Here is a 20,986-nt window from a genome sequence, read left to right on the forward strand (position 1 = left end):
GTTTTTATGTCAGATTTCCAGCGTCTGCAGATCTTTAGTAGTTTTGTTGAGAGTTTTGAGTGGGAGCTCAGGTCTTTGACAGAGGGTTTTGCCAAATGTGAAATCACAAACACTGAAGAAACATTAGTGTCACATTTTGGCAAGGTGACCTAAAATAACCTGCTACAATGGGAAAGGCTCACGTTTTCTGAATTTCTTTTTTAGCATCCCTACAGGCTATAATGCAATAAGTTTATTTGTCAGGTAGCTAGCTACTTTGTTCACTTGGCTGAATTATAGGAGTTGCATGTGCCTTCAGAAGAGGAGGGGGAAAAAAAGCTAAATGTGTGTTCCAAACGCACACAATTGAGGGCTAATCTGAAAAGCAATAACCGGAGCGAAATGAAAGTCCCATGTTCCCTTTACTTAAAACAAAAGCTGATGACTTAAACTTGTGAAAGTAACATTAGATCAAAAATGTTCCCTCTGTTGATCGACCTTTAATGCAACTGTTCCACCAAATTTTGCCTTCCCACCCACTTCATTCTTTTCAAAGAATAGCTGGACGAGAAACGCAGAGTCTCTTCCCCCTGTTCCTCCCTCACCCCCACCCCCCTCCCCCGCATTCTCCTCCTCTTTGTTGCTCTGGTCTGACGTTAAATCTTCCCCAAAGCGAGCGGTGGAACTGGTTACGGTCTGGCCTTGGGAAGTTCCGATCTTTTGAGTTTAAACACTAATTCTGCATTTGTATTGTCACTTGCAGAATGATAGTGAGTATACAATACTTTAGAAGCAATCTTCAGAGATACATGGAGAAGCAGTTTCTCAAGTAAGTGCTTGTCAGTGTTTTTGCTTCTGAATCTGTCTGGTTTCACACTGTTCGATTGCCCAGGTGTCCAGACTGTGAACGATGTGAATGAAAACTGTCTGGATTAAGGTCATAAATTCTGCGTATTTTTTTTAAAAAAGAAAGCGGCATATTATACCCATTCAGATTGCACCAATGTATTAAAATAGCTCATCTGATCAGTTGTGCTTTGTAACTTTGCATACATACCCACAAATAAAAACCAGGCCTCATCGTTTGCTTAATTTCTCATTTTTGTCTTTATTTTGTTTTCTCTGGGGCTAACCGGCGTTTTCTTTGTTCAGTTGCTGCGCAGGACCTTCCCGAGTGCCATTTTTAAAAGGGAAGCATTCAATCTATGTTCTGTTCCCTTAAGAGAAAGAAAATGTACACTGAGAATCAACCTAATGCGATTTAAAAAAAGAATGTGAAATGGCCGAAAATCTGGTTTCCAGGAACAAATTGACCTCGACTGCTTGCATCTTAGTTCCGTTGCTAACTACTGCACTGATCCATTACCCACGCATGCTGACTGAGCTCATCCAGATATCATTGGCTTTTCCCGGTTTAGCTGCAAAGCACCACAAACTACCAGCGCAAACCCGTTAGCTATAGCAAGAAGATAATCATAATCATTATACTATGGTAAACAGTCTGAATCTTGTACCTCAATGGGATAATAATTATACAGTCCTACATATACAAATCAAATCACTCATTTATCTACCTTTTCTACTTTATTCTCAAGTACTAGTCGTTATAGAAGTGCAGTAAGCTCAAATAAAGTTTGTTACTAGAATGAGAGCGGGCGTAGCCCTGCATAAGGTATTCATCCTGCCTGAGTCTACATTAAAAAAACCCAAATCTTCTTAAAACCTTATGGGTACACTTTCGAGGAATGTGACGTTAACACTTTATTTATGTGAGCATGTTTACGTGTATACTATGTTAAAAGGAATGGGTATGAAAGCAGGTTTGTTGATGCTCAGAGACCAATGTTTCTGCTGGAAAATTGAGGGTGGTAGATCATCAGGGATTTGCCATGCAGTATTGTCATTTTGGGGCTTCACCCCAGCCAAAGCTGTCACTTCAGCAAACACCTGAACATACACTATGCAACCCCTGCCCCAGAGCTGTTTCAGTTTGAAATGAATGTAGAAGCACTTGATGCTTCCGTAAGTTATTTTAATTTGCTGTGGTCTCCAGACAGTGGTGTGGTAGACAGTGCCAGTTGGACTATAACCTGGTGTTGTGTGATTGTTAACGTTAGTCCCAGATAAGGTGCAGTATTAAGTCTTCCCCTACAGGTTACAGGATAACGTAGGGAATGAACAGAGGCTGTGCAGACTATACCAGAGTGATGAAGGAGAGTTTTCAGAGTTCTCAACTCTCCTACCTGAATCTTAACAAGGGATAATGTGTGAGATGTACCTGTGTGTCAGTAAACATAAGGGACATGGATAAGGTGAATAGCCAAGATCTTTTTCCCAGGGTAGGGGAGTCCAAAACGAAAAGGCGTAGGTTGAAGATGAGAGGGGATTTAAAAATGACCCGAGGGACAACTTTTGCCATGCAGAGGGTGGTGCGTGTGTGAAATGAACTGTCAGAGGAAGTGGTGGAAGTGGGTACATTTCTAACATTGAAGGATGAGTTAGACCAAAGGATCTGATTCCAGGCTTTAAATCGATGACTGTTCTTACTGAAATTTGCCATCTGCTACAACTACAACTGCAGCAATGACTACAAACTTAGCTTTGGGAAAGGACAGTATTGCTAGTTATTATGAGGGTGACAATAACTGTGAACATTTACGTGTCTGGCTCCTTCCTGGCTGGAGTTGGAGATATTAACAATATCTCGCAGATCACTGTTGATTGTTGTGTTACAGACATTACTGAAGCTTTGTATTGAAAGAGAGCTAATTACATTTCATTTCCCCTTGCCAAGTGTACCCAACACCAGAGTTTGCTCATTGTGCAGGGCTTCATTGATTACACTCACACTGTTGAATGGGCACTAGATGCTAATTCTGCCATGTAGGGAATCAAAAGATAAACTGTTCCTTCACTGATCAGTCGATGTGTGATCATATGCAGCACATAATGGAAGCTGATGCATTGTTACCTTGGCAACAGACATAATGTCTTCAGATTTTAGCAGTTTGCTGTACCAGATGCAATTGAACCACCAACATAAATCAGAAGCTGGCCAATGCTGTGGTTTGTAAACACTTACCCATGGGAAGCTTGCCATGTGAATGCCTTGCTTCTATGGGAAATATGATCTAGAAGCCAATGGGTCTGCCTAAACAGCAGTTCCACTACTTGATCTGCCTTGGAGGAATCCTGCAGCACACAGCACAAGATAGCTGATGGTCTACTGCAAGATGCCCTACGTCACCATCAACATAAGGACATGGCCCTTAACATGACCTGTTGGTTGAGCAGCTGAAAAACAGGAGAATAAGGAGGAGCAAGAGAGGCAACAGCACCCCAAATTCTTCAGTCTTCAGCAGTACCATGTATCTTATATTTGATCTGTCACTGACCATCACGTATGTTATTCTTGACCATTTCTTTGACTGCAGGCCACTTGTATCTCGTGTCTAACTATGTGCAGATCATGTCTCTACACTGTACTTTAAGATATAAGTCACATCAGTATTTGTGCTGGTAGCTGCAAAGGCAGTCAAGTGATTGCATCTTTTTATCATTCCTCTCTTCCTGTTCCTCCACTGCCTGATCAAGTTGCACCTCTTGGCTATTAAAAAGTTAAAAGACATTGTGGTGTAATGTGAGAGATTTAGTAAGAGGTGCATGCTTACAAAATCTACAGCTTACAAATTGAGAGGTGATTGCGGCATGAATGGGAAGTGGGATGAGAAAAAGAGAGTTAGTGGATATGAATCAATACCTTCGATGATTTCATTGACCACTTGCCATGATTATTGGTTATGATTCATTGACCACAGAATCAATAATGAATACCAATATCACCTTGACCATGAGGGTGTGTCTGTCCCTTACAATCCCTTTTGCTACCTCTGGTCATTCAGCACCTCATTTTGCACCAGAGAGGGAGATTTATCAGTGAGGTTCAAATGATACATTTGGGTGATTCTGTCATGATTTAATAGCTGGCTGTGTTCAAATTGGAGGATGTGGGTGTGATACAGCAGTGTAATGTACGTAAGTGTGAAGTACTGAAATACAGACTAGCCAAGGGATTCCACTGGTAACTAAAATACCAAGGAGAAAATTCATGCCACTCCATTCACTCCACCCAAGAATTCCTGAACACCATCAAAGACACAATTTTAGAAGAGGATAAAATAATGGTCTCCTTTGACCTTACAGCTCTGCTCACATCAATTAACATTGACCTGGCCAAAGAAACACTGACTACACTACTAGAAGAATCAAGGACACAAACACCAGACAGGACCAACTTCATCAGCAAAGACAACACCCTCAAGCTAGTAGACCTGTGCCTCACTACCCACTTTGCATTCAATAAGAAGACCGACAAACAAATTAATGGAACACCAATGTGATCACCAATATCATGGTTCCTAGCAGAAGCAGTAATGCAGAGACCGGAGTAAGCAGCCTCCCAACTATCCAACCCAAACGTTGGGTCCGCTATGTGGATGACACCTTTGTCATCACAAAACGGAACAAATTAGAGGGAACCTACAACACCATCAACAATATCCTGATAGGCCTAAAATTCTTAAAAGAGGGGGAGAATAACAACAGACTCCCATTCCTAGATGTCACAGTAGAACAAACAGTTAATGGAGAACTTCAAACCAGCGCCTATGGAAAACAACACACACAGACCAAATACTTAACTACAGAAGCAATCATCCCAACATCCACAAATGGAGCTGCATGAGGACTTTATTTCAATGAGCCACAACACTGCAGCACCCAGGAACTCTGAACAGCAGAAGAAAAATACCTATACAGCGTATTCAAGAAGAACAGGAACCCAATAAACACAGTCCACCCATTTCTCACCAACAAACCCAAACAAACAGACACAATGTGCCCAGAAACTCTAGCCACATTACCTTACACAAAAACATCTCTGAGGTAACTTCCAGACTACTCAGACCCCTTGCCATCATGGTAGCCCACAAACCTCCACACACTTAACCAGTGACTAATCAATCTAAAGGAATCAATACAAACAACCAGCAAATTGAATGTCATTTACAAAATATCATGCAAGGACTGTAACAAACACTACATCAGACAAACAGGCAGAAAACTAGCCACCAGGATACACAAACACCAACTAGCCACCAAAAGACATGAACCACTCTCACTAGTATTGCAGGCGAAGAAGGACACCACTTTGACTGGGACAACACATCCATCCTAGGATAAGCTAAACAGAAACATGCATGAGAATTCCTAGAGGCCTGGCATTCTAACTGGAACTCCATCAACAAACACATCAATTTGGACCCCATTTACCAGCCTGTGAGAAAAAGAACTGGAAATGATATCATCCGCCTTTAGAAACCAAGATACCTAAATTGAAAGCAGGACACAACAGCACTTCACCAGAGGCTTATTGATGATGTTACATCGTATGGCGACGAAACGTCTGAAAACAAACCTTCCAACTCAGTGAACAAACTTAAAACCAGAACCTCAACCTGAGCTACAAATCTTCTCAAAAATTGTAAAGTACTATATATGAAGAGTATGTGTGAGTACTGACATGAAAAAGGTATTAATTTATGGAGATTATTGAATTGTTAATAAGGGAATTGATGAATATTATAGGTTAATGGTGTATTTGAAATTTCTAACATTAAAAATGAGGTTTCAACTGCAAATAGAGGTTAACAAATGCCTTTTTCACTATCGATCAGTAAAATTACTAATGTAACTTTTTCGTACCTTTTAATGTCATCCTTAAATGTTTTACTTTAAGACTGTAATCTTACTAAACCAGGAAGGTGTAGGAAAGAAAGTAACAGTATTTCACATTCACCTGTTTGACAAAGACTGAAAATTATAATGTTGTTTCCATTTGTTACTCATAAAAAAGTGTATTTGGAAAAGTAGGAGATAGGATACAGCTAGTCTGTAGGTAGTTAATTCCTGTCTTCTAATTTAAAACTAACTAAATCAGGAATAGTCTCAATTCTAAATCGGTAGCTATTTTACAGATAGAAATAAGTAAAGGTAGAAATTTCTGTGTCTGTCATTGCCATGTTGATTAAAAACTGGGCAGGTAGAAACTCTTCCCATTGGCAGAGAGTCAGAAATTAAAGAATACAGACATAGACTGAAAGTGATTGACCAAAGAAGAAAAAGGCAAGCATGTTACACAGAAGGTGGTTATGCTCTTGGTCGTTTTGCCTGAAAGGTGGTGAAGGCAGATTGAGAAGATTTGCAGGGCTCCTCGGCAGTGGGATCAGCTCCGTTGTTCTTGAAGGGAGTTTGGATGGGCTGAATGACCTCAGAGGCCCCTATCTGTTTTTGAATTATTTTATGATGCTGCATTACAAAATGGAATGCAAGAACATTGTCTACCTAGAAGGACATGGGCAGCTGATACATGGGAACACCATCAAGTGCATGTGCTCTCCAAGCTGCAGTCATTTTGACTTAGAATTATATCACTGTTCCTTCACTGTCACTGCATCAAAATCCTGGAACTCCCTCCTTAACAGCAATGTAGATGTACCAGTACCAAGTGGACTGCCATTATCTTTCAAGGGAAATTAGGGATGGGCAGCAAATTCTAGCAGAGCAAATGTTGCCTCAGTGAGTGAATGCAAAACTCATGCAACTAAGCTAGCTTTTAGTTTGTTCAGTGACCTTCAACATTAGAATGATTGATAAATATAACTGTCCTTAAAAGAACTGCCTTAAAAAAAAACAACTGGTACAGGTGTCTTAAAAAATGAATGACCCATGCTTAATTCAAGGCTACTGTTTTGGAAGATTTGAACATGTGAGTAGGCATCAATTGGTAAATTTGAACTTTGTGTTCAAATACATCTCATATTGATGTTATAAAGTCTCTTCTATATGTAGACTGCAGGGGTCTTTTGAGGTTATGTTCACAGTAAAAACCTGATAGTGCTGCAGAAACAATTCAGTAGTAAGACATAAAATGGTTGATGCCAGAACATCAGGTTTAGTTCTCATATTAAGCTCTCTTCAATACAATAGCCTCGTCTTTTCATTCAAATGCCGACTAACCATTAGCTTTTGGCATACGTTTTGCTTTTACTCCAGATTTTCAGTTTTCATGCTATTAGTGTATTATGTGTGTCAATTTATGAAACTGTTTCTGGGAGCCTAACTGAAACTGCCTTGCCCCTATTTTGTGACTAGATAGCTTGTATGCTGCATAGCAAACACATTTGCTTGCACTTTCCTGATATGTTACTCTTTATTAAGAATACTCTATAGTCTAAGAATTAATCCAAGATCTGATCATATGTGAAAATTGCTTTTTTATTGTTCATAAGACACAGGTGTCATTTGCAAGGCTAATATTAATTTTCTGTCTCTGATTTCCATTGAGAGGTGGTGATGAGTTGCCTTCTTGAATTGCTGCAATGCTTGACATAGGTGCCATCCATGGTGGTGTTAGGGAGGGAGTTTCAGGTTTTCGTCCATTCATAGCGAAGGAACTGATATGATTTGAAGGCAGAATGGTATGTGATTGAGAGGGGAACTTGCATGTAATCCATGTCCCCACTCCATTGTCATTCTGGGTTTGGAAGGTGCTTTCGAACAAACCTTCACAAGTTCCACAGTACATCCTGTGGATAGTGCATTCTGCTACCACTGTGTGCCCCTGTTAGAAGAAATGAATGTTTTAAAGTGGTTGATAAGGGGTCAGTCAAATACATACTTTGCCCTGGATGATGTTGAGCTTCTTGAGCATTGTTGGAGTTGCATTCAGTCAGGCAAGTGGAGAATATTCCATCACACTCCTGACGTATACCTTTTAATAGTGCACAGGCTTTGAGAAATCAGCAAGTGAATTTCTCACTACAGAATCTCCAGCCTATCAAACACCGATGAGTCAGAATACAGAAAGAAGATAGAGGGCTTGGTGTCATGTTGCAATGTTAACAATTTCTCTCTCAATGTTGGCGAAACAAAAGAACAAAAGAAAAGAGGAAAACATGCACCCATCTATATCAACAGGACGGAGGTTGAGAGGATGGAGAGCGTCAAGTTCCAAGGAGTGACGATAACTGACAACCTGTCCTGGACTTCCTATTTAGATGTTACAGTCATGAAGGCACCACAACACCTCTTTTTCCTCAGGTAGCTCAGGAAATTCAGCATGTCTGTAAGCTTTTACAGATGCACTCTGGAAAGCATACAGTCTGGGTGCATAATGGCCTGGTACAGCAACTGTTCTGCCAAGGACCACAAGAAACTACAGAAAGTTGTGTGCACAGCCCAGACCATCACGAAGCCAACCTCCCATCTGTGGACTCCATTTACACTTCTTGCTGCTGCAGAAAGGCTGCCAACATCTTCAAAGATCCCTCCCACCCTGCTAATGCTCTCTTACAAACTCTTCCATCAGGCAGAAGATACAGAAACTTGAACACGCACCGGCAGGTTTAAGAACAGTTTCTTCCCTGTTGTTATTAGACTGATGATGGAATCTAACTTTAAATAATGTTGATCTTGCTTCACGCACCTCCTGTGCAGTGTCACCACCTCTCAATGGAAATCAGAGACAGAAAATTAATATTAGCCTTGCAAATGACACCTGTGTCTTATGAACAATAAAAAAGCAATTTTCACTTGTATGCCTCACCCTGTCTAAGCATAAGGTGTTTGCTATGATCTGCCTGTACTGCTCGCAAACAAAGCTTTTAACTGTTTAAATAATGTTGATCTTGCTTCACGCACCTCCTGTGCAGTGTCACTTGTATGCCTCACCCTGTCTAAGCATAAGGTGTTTGCTATGATCTGCCTGTACTGCTCGCAAGCAAAGCTTTTAACTGTATGTAGGTACACATGACTACAATAAATCAAATCAAATCAAAATCAGCCTGTAACCTGCTGCTGTAACCACTCTGTTTCAATGGTTGGCCCAGTTAAAAGTCTGGCTAGTGGTAATCTGAAGGATGTGGTTACTGGTAAAAACAGTGATGGTATTGCCATTCAGTGTTAAGGTTAGATGGTGAGATTTCCACTTGTTGGAGCTGAGCAATACCTGACACTGTGTTGAACAAATATTACTTACCACTCACTAACTGAAGCAGGATGATGCCCATATGGGCATGCACTACCCTCTGCGTGAAAAAGATGTCCCTTAGGTCCCCTTTAAATTTTTCCCCTATCATCTTAAACCAATTCCCTCTAGTTCTGGACCTCCCCACCCCAGGGAAAAGACCTTGTCTATTTACCCTATCCCTGTCCCTCATGATTATATTAACCTCTATAAAGTCACCCATCAGCCTCAGACTATTCAGCCTTTCTGTGTAGATCAAATCCTCTAACATTGGCAACATCCTTGTAGATTTTGTCTGAACCCTTTCAAGTTTCACAAAATCCTTCTTATAGAGGAGAGACCAGAATTGCACACAATATTCCAAAAGTGGCCTAACCAATGTCCTGTACAGCTGCAACATGACCTCCCAACTCCTATACTCAATGCTCTGACCAATAAAGGAAAGCATACCAAATGCCTTCTTCACTACCCTATCTACCTGAGACTCTACTTTCAAGGAACTATGAACCTACACTCCAAGGTTTCTTTGTTCAGCAACACTCCCCAGGACCTTCCATTAAGTGTATAAGTCCTGCTCTGATTTGCCTTTCCAAAATGCAGCACCTTACATTTCTCAGAATTAAACTCCAGCTGCCACTCCTCAGCTCATTGGCCCATCTGATCAAGTAGCCTTCTTCACTGTCCATTATACCTCCAATTTTGGTGTCATCTGCAAACTTATGAAGTATACCTCCTGTGTTCACATCCACATCATTTACAGAAATGACAAAAATCAGTGGTACTCCACTGGTCACAGGCCTCCAGTCTGAAAAGCACCCTCCACCACCACCCTCTATCTTCCACCTTGGAGCCAGTTCTGTATCCAAATGGCTAGTTCTCTCTGTATACCATGAGATCTAACCTTGCTAACCAGTCTACCATGAGGAACCTTGTTGAACGCCTCACTGAAGTCCATATAGATAACGTCCACCGCTCTGCCCTCATCAACCCTCTTTGTTACTTCTTCAAAACTCTCAATCAAGTTTGTGAGACAGGATTTTACACATACAAAGCCATGTTGACTATCCCTAATCAGTCCTTGCCTTTCCAAATACATGTAATCCTGTCTCTCAGTACTCCCTTCAGCAACTTGCCCACCACCGATATCAGGCTCACCGGTCTATAGTTCCCTGGCTTTTCCTTACCACCTTTCTTAAACATGGGACCACATTAGCCAGCCTCCAGTCTTCCAGCACCTTACCTGTGACGGCCGATGAAACAAATATCTCAGCAAGGGCCCCAGCAATCGCTTCCCAAGCTTCCCACAGAGTTCTAGGGTACACCTGATCAGATCCTGGGGAGTTATCTACCTTTCAGTGTTTTGAGACTTCCATCACTCTTCCTCTATAATATGGGCATTTTTCAAGATGTCACCATCTATTTCCCACATTCCTTCTCCACAGTAAACTCATGCAGAATACTCATTTAGTATCTCCCCCATCTCCTGCAGTTCCACACATAGACTGCCTTGTTGATGTTTGAGAGGCCCTGTTCTCTCCGACAAAAATCAGTGGACCCAGTACCGATCCTTGTGGTACTCCACTGGTCACAGGCCTCCAGTCTGAAAAGCACCCTCCACCACCACCCTCTATCTTCTACCTTGGAGCCAGTTCTGTATCCAAATGGCTAGTTCTCTCTGTATACCATGAGATCTAACCTTGCTAATCAGTCTACCATGAGGAACCTTGTTGAACGCCTCACTGAAGTCCATATAGATAACGTCCACTGCTCTGCCCTCATCAACCCTCTTTGTTACTTCTTCACCTTTCAGTGTTTTGAGACTTCCATCACTCTTCCTCTATAATATGGGCATTTTTCAAGATGTCACCATCTATTTCCCACATTCCTTCTCCACAGTAAACTCATGCAGAATACTCATTTAGTATCTCCCCCATCTCCTGCAGTTCCACACATAGACTGCCTTGTTGATGTTTGAGAGGCCCTGTTCTCTCCTTAGTTACTCTTTTGTCCTTAATGTATTTATAAAATCCCTTTGGATTCTCCTTTACCCTATTTGCCAAAGCTATCTCATGTCCCCCTTTTTGCCCTCCTGATTTCCCTCTTAAGTATGCTCCTACTGCATTTATGCTCTTCTAAGGATTCACTCAATCTCTGTTGTCTATACCTGACGTATTAACCAAACCCTCAATTTCTTTAGTCATCCAGCATTCTCTATACCTACCAGCCTTGCCCTTCACCCTAACAGGAATATACTGTCTCTGGACGCTTGTTAGGTTTCCTATTTTCCAGCCGTCCCTTTACCTGCGAACCTCCGCCCCCCAAGCAACGTTAGAAAGTTCTTGCCTAAAACTATCAAAATTAGCCTTCCTCCAGTTTAGAACATCAAATTTTAAATCCGGTCTATCCTTTTCTATCACTAATTTAAAACGAATAGAATTATGGTCGCTGGCCCAAAAGTGCTTCCCCACTGACATCTCAGTCACCTGCCCTGCCTTATTTTCCAGACTGGATAAAGTTTTGCACCATCTCTCGCAGGTCCATCCACATACTGAATCAGAAACTTTTCTTGTACACACTTAACAAATTCCTCTCCAACTAAACCCTTAACACTATGGCAGTCCCAGTCTATGTTTGGAAAGTTAAAATCCCCCCACCATAACCATCCTATTATTCTTAAAAATAACTGAAGTCTACTTACAAATTTGTTTTCAATTTCCCTCTGACTATTAGGGGGTCTATAATATAATCCCAATAAGGTGATCATCCCTTTCTTATTTCTCAGTTCCACCCAAATAATTCCTTGGATGTATTTCCTCCCTCAGTACAACTGTAATGCTATCCCTTATCAAAACTGCCACTCTCCCTCCTCTCTTGACCCCCTTTCTGTTCTTCCTATAGCAATCTCATCCTGGAACATTAAGCTGCCAGCCCTGTCCATCCCTGAGCTATATCAGTCTACCTCGTTCTCTGCTTTGTCCCTGCCTCCCCTGACTTTTTGACTTGTTCCTTTTCTCAATTGTACCAGTCTCAGACTGATCTCTTTCCTCACTATCTCCCTGGGTCCCACCACTTCCCACCTTACTCGTTTAAATCCTCCTGAGCAGCTTGAGCAAATCTCCCTGCCAGTATATTAGTCCCCTTCCAATTCAGATGCAATCTGTCCGTTTTGTACACGTCACTTTTACCCCAGAAGAGATTCCAATAATCCAGAAATATGAACCCTTCTCCCTGTACCAGCTCCGCAGTCCTGCATTCAACAGCCTCTATCCTCCTATTCTTACCCTCACTACGTCGTAGCACCAGGAGTAATCCAGATATTACTACTGTCAAGGATGTCTTTTTTATCATCCTGCCTAACTCTCTATATTCTCCCTTCAGAATCTTATCCTTTTCCCTTCCTATGTCATTAGTTCCAATGTGTACAATGACCTCCTGCTGGCCCCTCTCCCATTTGAGAACACTTTGCACCCTCTCCGAGATATCCTTGATCCTGGCACCACGGAGGCAACACACGATTCTAATTTCTTGCTGCCGACCGCAGACATGTCTGTCTGTGCTCCTGACTACAGAGTCCACTATCACAATCATCCCTTGGAACCTGACGTACCCCTCATTACATTAGAGCCATTCTTGATACCGGAAACTTGGCTGATTGTGCCATATTCCCCTGAGAGTCCATCACACCCTTTCCAAAACGGCCTACTTGTTTGAGATGGGGTTAGGTTTGAGATGGGGTTAGCCACAGGAGACTCCTGCACTATCTGCCTCCCTTTCCTACCTTACCTGGAGTTCCTGCCTGACTGTATCTGCGACTTTCTCTGTCACTCTCATTGACTTAAGCTTTACTGCTTGATAATACTCGGTCAGATGTAGCCTTGATGAACATTTTCAGGCGAAAGTGAGGACTATAGATTTTGGAGATGAGAGTCGAGAGTGTGGTTCTGGAGAAGCACAGCAGGTCAGGCAGCATGTGAGGAGCAGGAAAATCGATGTTTCAGGCAAAAGCCCTTCATCAGGCATGATGAAGGGCTTTTGTCTAAAACGTTGATTTTCCTGCTCCTCAGATGCTGCCTGACCTGCTGTGCTTTTCCAGCAGCACATTCTTGACTCTTGATGAACATTTCAAGCCAGCAATAGGAATCAGTTCTTTTATTTATGTTTGGACCAAGATTGTAATGAGGTCAGGAGCAGAGTGATCCCAACTGAGCACAGGTGCACACATTTCTGCTGAGTAGCTGCTGCTGGAAGACAGGAAATTAAGGAATTATGTACTTGAGCATGTGTTGACCAATTACGTTATGTCTGTAGTGAATAGCTAAATATTATCTATGAACCTGTGCATGAGATTGGGAATGGTTTGGGAAGAGGAATGGTATTGACCATGAGAAAAGATTTCTTCACCATGATTTCCTTTGAAACACAATATTGTAAGAATGGAAACCTTTGAGAATATATGATAAATAGGAAGCTAAAATGTTCCACTGCTGATGGTATTTCTTATCGTTGAATGATAGAATAAACATTCTAAAAATATATTAAAAAGCCATCTTAGAGTCATAGAGATATACAGCACGGAAACAGACCCTTCGGTCCAACCCGTCCATGCCGACCAGATATCCCTGCCCAATCTAGTCCCACCTGCCAGCACTTGGCCCATATCCCTCCAAACCCTTCCTATTCATATACCCATCCAGATGCCTTTTAAATGTTGCAATTGAACCAGCCTCCACCACTTCCTCTGGCAGCTCATTCTATATACGCACCACACTCTGCGTGAAAAAGTTTCCCCTTCGGTCCCTTTTATATCTATCCCCTCTCACCTTAAACCTATACCCTCTAGGTCTGGACTCCCCACCCCAGGGAAGAGACTTTGTCTATTTATCCTATCCATGCCCCTCATTATTTTGTAAACCTCTACAAGGTCACCCCTCAGCCTCCAACGCTCCAGGGGAAACTGCCCCAGCCTTTGGCAATGGCTGACAATTGGAGCTCTGTCGCAGAATTCATGGCCCAGCTCTCATGAATCCCAGGTCAATGCTAAGAATCCAAGGACTGGTATAAGGTTTCTGATTTACTGTTCTGGCAATGTGCTGTATCACCATTTTGCTATACTTTCAGTACTTTTACAAACAATCCATTGTGTAGAGAACAAATTGAAAAACATCTCCAGGTAGCTCCATCTTAACTGCATAAAATAATCATTCCCAAGCTCCCACCTGCAACCATTACCTCCAAGGTCAGTACAGTTTTTCCAGCCAAAACAAGCTGTTTTTGCATTTAGCCAGTACTTTTCCATTTGTCTTTGATTGCTCATTGTCATGTCCAATTAACATTTAATGATTAACCCAACTGGCTAACTGTGATGGATGTATTCATTCTCACCCGTTTCTGTCCATACCCAACCTCCACAATCTGTAGAAAAACCAAACAAACTGCAAATGCTGTAAATCACAAACAAAAACAGCAATTGCTGGAAACGCTCAGCAGGTCTGGTAGAATGTGTGGAGAGAAATGAGGAGTAATGTTTTGGGTTGGGTGGCGTTCTGAGGAAGGATCACTGGACCCAAAACATTAACTCTGGTTTCTCTCTGCAGTTGCTGTCAGCCATTTGAGCTTTTCCAGCAATTTTTGTTTTTGATCCACACTTTGGCACTTGCAGCAGTGCTGGGCAGAATCCCCACCTGACTTGGGTTCTTTATATCACCTCTGTTGCTGTTTTGGCTGAAATGACAACAATGTCACTCATACTCTAACCTTTAATTGTTTAAAATTCCACAATATCTCTGGTTAACCATAGGTGTACTGTAGAACTCACGTAACCAGTAGCCAAGTTATCAAATAATCTCCACAATTTCTGAAAAAGAAAGAAATGCTTTTGAACCTTTTCATCTTGTATTCATCAGGACAGATGTGACTGAACCAAATTTTGAAGTGAATAACAGTTGATACTGTGTGAGAAAAGGGGCGTTGATTAGTTGGCAATAATTGATCAAGATATTCCTGTTGAGAATATGTTAGGTTCTTTTTTCCTGAGGTTGAGTCAAAGTGAGAGACTCAACAAAGAAAACACATCCTCTTTATACAGGTCAGTTGCAATGCTTACAGATACTTTGGCCACTCCCCCCACAGTCACATGCCACTCAAGACAATCCCCAATTACTCACAGTCACATGACCCCCAGCTACGATGGCAGGATGAGATCATGCTTGGAGGTAGTGTAAATGCTAATGCCCTAATCCTGAGGAATCGTTATGCAGACGATTTCCTGGCTCAGTGCTTCCCCAAGACATACCTCTGGCCAGAAAGCTTTGCTGAATGGAAGAGATTGAATTGATTGTTTAACTTGACAATAGCAGGGGAATAATGTCTAAATAAAGTGTTAATAACATTAGATAGTCATCCACACTCTTTCATGGCTTTCGTCCCCACCCGAAGACAGTGCAGTTTGATCCTTTAATATTACATTAATGTTGAGAGAGATAGTCCCATTTAATATTTTAACATTACAAATGCACCAGGCATCAGTTGCCCCAAGTTTTTGTTCAATTCAGAAGAGCCAAGTCAACTCTGCTTTAGTTTATTAGGAAGGATACAATGTCTGGGCAAGTTCCTTTTTTCCTGCAGATGAAAGGGTCGTATATAAGAATCTTTGCAGCTTTTAACCAGCATCTGTGAGCTTATAAAGCAGTTGTTATTATAACAAAGAAGATAGAAGCAGGAGTAGGCCTTTTGACCCTTCGAGCCTGGTCCACCATTTAATATGATCATGGCTGATGCATCAAGCTTGATATACAAATCCCACCTTGCCCACATATAACTTGATCCCTTTAGCTATATCTAGCTCCTTCCTGCAAACGCATAATGTTTTTGCCTTAATGTATGTCTGTGTTAGTGAATTTCAGGCTCACCACCCTCTGGGTGAAGAATATTCTCCTCACCTCAATTCCAAAAGGTTTACCCCTTATCCTTAAATGATGACTCTGGTTCTGGACTCCCCCTGTCTTGAGGAACATGCTTCCTGCAACTAACTTGTTGAGTCCGGTCAGAATTTTATAGGCTTCTGTGAAATCCCCACCCTCCTTCTTCCAAACTCCAGAGATTACAATTGTAATGGACTCAATCTCTCCTCACATGTCAGTCCTGCCACCCCAGGAATCAACTTGGTAAGCCTTCGCTGCATTCCAGCATTCATTCCTCAGAGCATTCCTTCCTCAGACAAAGAAACCAAAATCGCACATAGTATTCTAGATGTAGCCACATCAATGCCCTGAATAATTGCAGCAAACATCCTTGTTCTTGTTTTGGAATCCTGCTACAGTGAAGGCCAACTTAGAATTTACCTTCTTTTCTACCTGCTGCACCTGCACAGTTATTTCCAGCAACTCGTACATGAAGGCACCCAGATCTCATTAAACATTCCCCTCTCTCAATTTCCAACTAGCGAAGTAATCTGCCTTTTGACTTTTGCTACCAAACTGAATAACTTCACATTTATCCACATAATATTAAATCTGCCATTTATTTGCTCGCTCACTCAGCCTATCCAAATCATCTGAAACATCTCTGCATTTTCCTCACAGTTAACCCAGCTTTATGTCACGTGCAAATTTTGAGATATTACGTTTAGTTCACTCATCTAAATCATATATTGTGAATAGCTGGGTCCTAGTATCAATTCCAGTTGTCCCTGCAGTATCCCAGTAGTCATTATTTGCCAACTAGAAATGGATGGAAATCTTGGATGTTGAAATCCTTTTGAAATTCCAAATAAACCACATCCACGGGCTTCCCCTGGTCACTTCTTTTTGCATCTTCGAAAGATTCCAGTAGATTTGTGACAATATTATGAATTTAAGAGGTGTATTTGGTCCTTTTTAATGAAGAGAGGTTGACACAGAGGCATAGACCAGCCTATTCCAAGTGAATAAAGTAAACAGCTTGTGAGACCTTGGGGTTTTCTTCTAAAGTTAAAACAATAGAAGCAGCCTGAATAGGTGGAGTCACTCTCTGTATTTTCTTGTGGTCTTGGACAGAGCAGTTGCCATGCCATGCTGTGATGCATCCAGATAGGATGCTTTCAATGATGCATCTGTAAAAGTTGGTCAGAGTTCTTGTGAATGTGCTGAATTTCTTTAGCCTCCTGAGGAAGTAGAGATGCTGCTGTGCTTGGTTGACTGTCGCTTCAATGTGGGTGGACCAGGACAGATTGTTGTTGATCATCATTCCCAGGAACTTGACACTCTGTACCATCTCTCCACAGCACCATTGATGCAGACAGGGGTGCGCCCTCCACTTCGCTTCCTGAAGTCAATGACCAACTCCTTTGTTTTGCTAATGTTGATGGAGAGATTGTTGTCTATACTCCATGCCATTAAGCACTCAATCTCTTTCCTGTACTGTCTCGTCATAGTTTGAGATCCAACCCACAACAGCGATGTCATCAGCAAACTTGTAAATGGAGTTGGAGCAGAGTTTGGCAACACAGTCGTGAGTGTATAATAGGTATAGTTGGGTCTGAGTATGCAGCTTTGTGGGGCACTGGTACAGCGGATAATGGTGGAGGAGGTGTTACGCCAATTCTTACTGATTGCAGTCTATGAGTCAGGAAGTCGAGGATTCAGTTACGTAGGGGGGCGCGAGATCTGAGACCTAGGTCTTCGGAGTTTAGAGATGAGTTTGTTTGGAATTATGGTGTTGAAGGCAGAATTGTGGTCAGCAAGTAGGAGCCTGACATAGGTATCCTTCTTATCCACATGTTCTAGGGATGAGTGTAGAGCTTGGTCGATGGTATCTGCTGTGGACCTGTTGTGCCACTAGGTGAGTTGCTAAGGATCAAGGCAATTTGATAGGCTGGAGATGATGTGAGTCAGTACTAACACCTTGAAGCACTTAATCCAAACATAATAATCTACTATTCTGTTAAATTTGCCAATCGAGTTAAAGTGGATTAGATTAGATTAAATTCCCTACAGTGTGGATACAGGCCCTTCAGCCCAACAAGTCCACACCGACTCTCCAAAGAGTAACCCACCCAGACCCATTCCCCTACATTCACCCCTGACTAATACATCTAACACTACGGGCAATTTAGCACGTCCAATTCATCTAACCTGCACATCTTTGGACTGTGGGAGGAAACCAGAGCACTCAGAGGAAACCCACACAGACACGGGGAGAATGTGCAAACTCCACACAGACAGTCGCCCGAGGTGGGAATTGAACCTGGGTTCCTGGCGCTGTGAGGCAGCAGTGCTAACCACTGAGCCACCGTGCTGCCCATGTTCTTTTTTTTCTTTTGTTTGTATTTTAACTGTAGAGTAAGAATAAAGTGTGTTTTGCTTAAAGCTAAATAGTGTAATCAATCAAAATACATTTAGAAAACAGCACCATACACCTGCTTTTAAAGAAGAAAAAGTTATGGTGCATGCTATCTCCTTGATATATTTGCAGGGGGTTTGTTCGAGACAGTAACAGATTTGTCACACATGAATTTGTAAATTTACACTGATTGTGTCTGATTCTATCTCTTTTTTTTTAGATGTTCCGCTTTAAAAATACTTGATCATGGACTCTTGTGTTTATGCCACTATCAATGTCAGACTTGCTGATCTATAATTCCCTTTTTAAATAGCAGAGTTACATTACCTACCCTCCAATGTGTAGGATCTCTTCCAGAGTCTAAACAATGCATCCAGTATTTCTAAGGCCATTTTCTTAAGTGATCATGGGATTATTGATGAGATACTCACGATTTAGCATGATTGCAATAGGCAGTGTGAACTGAGAGATGCATTGTAGCATATATTACATTAATGGCATTCTTCTGAATGTGCCAGAAAGACATTTGGAATAACAACATTGAGTTAAAACTATGTGTGCATTTTCGTCTGTAATACTGTGGAGATGTTGTAACATGAAATTAATAATTCCAGAATTTGCATGCTTTACAACATATGTTTTTCTTGGTGAAATTTAGAAGTTGAAAATATAAAAACAGGTCATCAGTTAACATATAATTAGCTGACGGTGAGTTATTATCCTGAAGAATTGAAGTGGAAAAAAGCTGTAATGTGATTATTGCATTGAACAGAGATGGTCTGTGTCTGCGCATTTTCTGTTTGCATCTAATTTCACATCTTTTTGTGCAGCAGAGCAAACATCCTCAAGGTTGTCCTTGAGCTTTTACATTTGCAAGTCAACAGTGTTGTGTAAACACTGGCATGCTTTGTCTGCATGCAGATTTAGGTTCCATTCACTCGAGTTTTCTGCAGCAGTTTTAAGAGCAGGTCTCACTTTGATTAAGCTTCCATCCTGTGCTGTAAGATAGAAACAAAAAACTTTTAGTGCTGTAAAGGAAATTTGCCATTACCAATTGATTTTACTTACATCTGTAATTTTCCCGGTCATTTCCTCTCTGGACTCCTTCCCTCCCCCTTATAATCAACCCCTCTGTGGAGCTGGTGATTTATGGGTATCACATATTATAAAAGGAACCTTCTGCAAGCTATTTTGTCTCCTGTTTCTAATTAGTTAGTTGGTCGTCCCATGGCATAACAGTGTCTGAGGATGTAATTATAGAGATTCCATTAGACTTAGACCATCTGGAGAATTGAACAGGTTCAATGACAGGAATCATGCATGAAGCCAAATGCAGTCTTCTGAAGTATGCCAGGTATGGAATGAAGTATTTCACTTTCAGTGCGCCAATTTGGAAAGTATTTTGTTAGTCTATGTGTGAAATGTTACATTAACAAGAAAAAAATGCAGAGGGAAATTGAGGGAAATTTGTGTGGGTTATGAATATATTGCAAATACTCCTAGTTATGGGCGGCACGGTGGCACAGTGGTTAGCACTGCTGTCTCACAGCGCCAGAGACCCGGGTTCAATTCCCGCCTCAGGCGACTGACTGTGTGGAGTTTGCACGTTCTCCCCGTGTCTGCGTGGGTTTCCTCCGGGTGCTCCGGTTTCCTCCCACACTCCAAAAATGTGCAGATTAGGTGAATTGGCCACGCTAAATTGCCTGTAGTGTTAGGTGCAGGGGTAAATGTAGGGGAATGGGTCTGGGTGGGTGCGCTTCGGCGGGTCGGTGTGTACTTGTTGGGCCGAAGGGCCTGTTTCCACACTGTAAAGTAATCTAATCTAATCTAAAAGATTTTGTAAATATTTGCTAATTGCAGTTCTAGAGCTGCTGTCTTTACTGGTTCAAAAACAGCAGTAGTTTACTGTGAAACAGATTAGCATGTTCTTTTAATTTGCAAAGGGACCCTGCGGTCCCCTCTCTCAATCCCACAGAGAACAGTAGGGAATCAGTAAGACTCAGAAATGAACATACTGGGCATACTAAAGTACCATTATCAGGTCTACAAAATGGTTCAGAACAATATGCATCATTGCTAACTTTTATTCCTATTTTTCTTTCTGGGATTTCAGCAAAAGTACTCATGGGCTGAGCTGAGTTAGTTGCCTGGAGTAATTTTCCTTTCTGTTGATTTCCGCATTCCAGGAAATTTGGGCAGAGTTTCTGATTTTCTACTCCAGATTTGTGTCACCTTGAAAGTTGAGCTGGGCTCACTGTTCAGTTTGCACAGGGTGACAGTGAAAACATATCAATCAGGCTATTTCACCATCAGGAATAGTTTGTTGCTTTTAAAATATATTCAAGTTAATGACATTTCCAGCTTATTTTACCCCATTCTTTTTATTACTTGTTATCTATTCCTTTCTGAATATGCTTGTACCAAGAGAACCAGATGGCCTCCTTCTTCAAGGACCGCGATTTCCCCCCCGACGTGGTCGACGATGCCCTCCACCGCATCTCTTCCACTTCCTGCTCCTCCGCCCTTGAGCCCCGCCCCTCCAACCACCACCAGGACAGAACCCCACTGGTCCTCACCTACCACCCCACCAATCTCCATGTACAG

General features: G+C 41.8%; 1 protein-coding gene across 1 annotated transcript in view; it reads left to right on the forward strand.

Moving 5' to 3' along the window:
• The first annotated feature begins 651 nt into the window (after nucleotides 1–651).
• The window catches only part of LOC122555809 (beta-galactoside alpha-2,6-sialyltransferase 1-like), an 87,063-nt gene continuing 66,728 nt past the window's right edge, over nucleotides 652–20,986 (forward strand). Inside the window, exon 1 of the mRNA XM_043701970.1 lies at nucleotides 652–808. The gene's annotated coding sequence lies outside the window, so the exon portion shown is untranslated. The remainder of the gene's footprint in view (nucleotides 809–20,986) is intronic.

This window comes from Chiloscyllium plagiosum, chromosome 13 (assembly GCF_004010195.1).
Source record: "Chiloscyllium plagiosum isolate BGI_BamShark_2017 chromosome 13, ASM401019v2, whole genome shotgun sequence".
Lineage (NCBI taxonomy): Eukaryota > Metazoa > Chordata > Chondrichthyes > Orectolobiformes > Hemiscylliidae > Chiloscyllium > Chiloscyllium plagiosum.